A 3,826-nucleotide genomic window follows, 5' to 3' on the forward strand; every position below is an offset into this window, starting at 1 on the left:
CCAGAAGCCTTCATCCCCGAAGGGTGGGCACCAATCGGCCCGCTGGGGCCAGGAAGCAGATGAGAGGACAGGGTCCTATTCCCGCTCCTGGTTTTCCATCCTGCAGCCCTGATTCATTCACTCATTGTTTCTTGTTGACAATGAAAAATCGTGACCTTTCTGGTTCTGTTCTTATTGACAGCAGGAGGATGGATCTGCCTAAACAGACAATAACTTACCAGGAGTATGCTCCTCCCCTTGAGAGAAGTGAGGCTCGAGAGATCTTTTCCAATCAACAAAGCCTTTAAGCCAGCTCCTGTCACCAGTCATCATTCATTCATTCATTCATTCATATAGTAAACAGTCTGAGCACCATAATTCCCCTGAATCTAAACTGCTTGTGTTCTGGCCTGGGTACTCTCCTAGGATTCCAGGGGGAAAATCCTACTTGTCTAGGTGGTTGTCCGAGCCTCCATGTTGACAATTAAAGGTGGTCCCCCAAAAATGTGTTCTCTGGAACCTCCAGTCTCGTGCTGGAAGGCCTGAGGGGCACATCCCTGAATTGGAGGACAAGAATTTTTTTTTCTATCAAGAGTCCCATGTGACAAAACAAAGCAAACAAACACCAAACGGAGAGTTCAATGCACTACACGATCATTCACTTCTAAATTGAGGAACGTGTGAGATAAACTCGATGCAACACATCCAGTGAGTAAAAACATACTTGTGCACTGTGGTCAAAGAGAGACAGAGGCTGGGAAGGAAAAAGTGAGATGCAGGGCCAGGCCGGGGAGACAGAGGCAGAGGAACCACAGGGGAAAAGAGAAGGGGAGTGCAGTGAGCTGCTTCATGGTGTTCCCAGGACCCGCGTGTGGGGGTCCCCGGGAAGCCAGAGTCTCTTTAAGGACACAACTTGCTTCTCTTTGTAACCTCAGTATGTAAGCACAGAGCCTAGTACACAGTGGGCACTCAATAATTGCTCGAACAATTGGACAAGAGGCAGAAAGAATCTGACTTTCATGAAAGATCCACTCTGATTTTGTGGCTTTAATGATCTCAACTCAACTTGACTCACCTCAACTCAAGTCCACTCACCTCAACTCAATTCCCTCCCCCCTCTGTTTAATTAATTTCTTACTTTCTTTTCCCACTGTTTTCTTTCCTTCTCATCCTGAAGAGAAAATACTATTTTTTTTTTCAGTTCTTCTTGGATTGCAGCAACCAGGGGGAGCCATAGCTCCAGGAAAATCTTTTTCCTCATACATCTAGGTATGAGGTCCTGAGAGCCAAGCAAAGACCAGGGTTTTGTTGCAGCGCCTCACCTGTATTTCCTCATTTCCAATGAAATCAGATGAGGGGTTCGCCACTGCTTGGAGACCCTTCCTCCAGCTCTCAGTCGATAGATGAGTTTGGATCACAAGAAAGGCTTGGGCCACTCATACAACCGGGAGGAAGATGGTCCCCTGGGTTAATGCTGAGGGTCAGAAAGAATAACTTGCTCTGGCGACCCAGCAGGACCCTCTTTTACTAGCCCAGATCCTCATCTGAGAAGCAGAAGATTTGGAATTAGACTGCTCCTTTATGGGCCTGGAACTTGGCTGAGGTCACATGGTTAGGAAAAGGGAGAGGGCCAAGACTCAAATTTAGGGTGTCTGCTTCCTAAGCTAGTTTTCTCTCTACTTTGGGGAGTTCTTGCTTCTAAGGACCAGGCCCTGCATTTCACTGGATGGCTTTCCAGAGCCCACTGTGGATTTCTCAAAGATGCTCAGGGACCTTGGAAAACCTTCATGGTCCAGGGCATATCATACCCCCAAAGCCATCTTCAGGCTTTAGCAACCACAAGCCTGCCTTTCTTTCACTGGCATAGTGAAACTAGGACAAAAATAGGATCTCGTTTCTTGGGGTTCACATGGATTTATGGTGAAGAGCTGGAACAAGTGCTTCTTATTCTAACTAAAGTGTAAAGGGTTAATATAACTCCATTTCCATCAGATGAATATTGCAGATGAGGCTCTACAACCAGGGCACACATGTTGTGGGAGGATTCATGACCAGGAGGTGATGTTTCCCAAAATTCTACTTCTGTTCCCCCTTTATGCAATGCACTCAAGTCTCCTCTTAGGGCGTTCTAGCAAAAAAAGCACTTTTCATTTGCAAATTATTATGGAATTGGAACTTCTAAAAATAAACACGCTAAGTTTTGGCAAATTGAAAAAGTCTCCTCCTTCCAAGTGATTCTCAAGTGAGACCCAGCGAGAACAACTGTCCTGGCCCATCCAGGACATGTCAGCGTTGGCAGGAGTTTCATAGCTATCATTCTTCCATGTGACCTCTCAAGAGTGGTAATTTGGGAATTATGCATTTGTATCGATGACTATTAAAGAATGTATTTTAGACTATTGTTTTAAATATCAGGGGACAAGCTGTTTAAATATTTTATTTCAGAGTTGGAGCCAACAGCCCATACTGTGGACCCAGCCCCTCTCCCTCAGGCACTCCATAAGGAAGTTGAAGATCTTTAAGTCAACATGCAAGAATGTTGAGAAAACAACAGCACCACCCACAAAGAAATGGTTTCCCAGAGTTCAGCCCAGCCCTCAGAGGAGCAGTGAGAGGGGCTGGAAGGAAAACCCAAAGCAAGAGGTCTTTGTGAGCCAACACCACTCAGTGGAACATGATGGAAAGAAGCTGACATGGTAAACCTTTGGCCATCTGGTCAACTGTCTGTGAGTAGATCAAATTTTGCATTCATTCATTCATTCATTCATTCATTCCACAACAAATATATATTAAGTGCCAACTACATGCCATGTGCTATTCTGGGCACGGGATACAACTGGGAACAGAGCAGACATCTCAGGAGCTACTCAGGAGAGCTGCCCGGGTAGGACCTTACCAGGGCTGTGGGGAAGGGAAAAAGAAGTTGCTAGGTCTGTCCTCAAGGGTGCTCCTTAGTTAGGGCAAGAGCAAGACACCGAACTGGAAACTCAACAGCATTAGCCGTACACATGACTCAAGGCATCAGTAGGTAAGACAGACAAGTGAGGGACAGGCGGTGAGGACCCTCCCCACAATAACAGGTGGGGTTCCAGCAGATTGCTTGGGTTAGAACTTCTTCCAGGGACACACTGAACACAAATCATTTGACTTCCCACCTCCCCAGGAGCCTCTCCGCTTGAAGGGCAGAGACATCCAATCCACAACCATCCTTGGGGGGACTGGTGCCCCCAAGGCCCCATTTCCTACACCGGGGAGTCCAGTTTGCTAAGTAATGACACCACCACGGTATGAACTACATGTATAGGGCACCCCCTCAGGGCTTCTCACTTCCTGCGATTCTCCCTGCAATGCCAGGGGGCGTGGTGTTCACAGATGGGGAAAATGAGGCTCAGAAAGGCAGCCTGACTTGCCCAGCGCCCCCTCGTCAGCAAGTGAATCCAAGTCTGTAATCTTATGCTGTCTGTTTTCCCTCTAGTAAAATGCATGGCTCACACGCCTGGATTTTTTTTGGGGGGGGGGCGTGTGGGGGGGCAGTAAAGGGGCAGTGTTGCGGGGAGGGGGCTATGCGTTAAATACATGAGTTGAGAGCAACACCTTAGGTGCAAACATGGAGGAGGGGAGATTGGAGACAAGCCCCTCTCCCTGAGGGTCCAGAGTCAAGGCCCCTTGGGCTCCTAAAAGGAAAGACTGGTGGAAGGTTCTAGAAACGACTCCCTTGCAGTCTTGGTACCAGCCATTTCCGAGGAGAAAAGGAATAGTGATCCTTGCACAAAGACCCCACAGTCGCCCCTTGCGTGAGAGGATGTGGGTCCCAGAAGACCCGCTAGAACTGGCGACCGCGGACCCG

The sequence above is a fragment of the Myotis brandtii genome, unplaced genomic scaffold (genome assembly GCF_000412655.1).
Source record: "Myotis brandtii unplaced genomic scaffold, ASM41265v1 scaffold915, whole genome shotgun sequence".
Classification (NCBI taxonomy): Eukaryota; Metazoa; Chordata; class Mammalia; order Chiroptera; family Vespertilionidae; genus Myotis; species Myotis brandtii.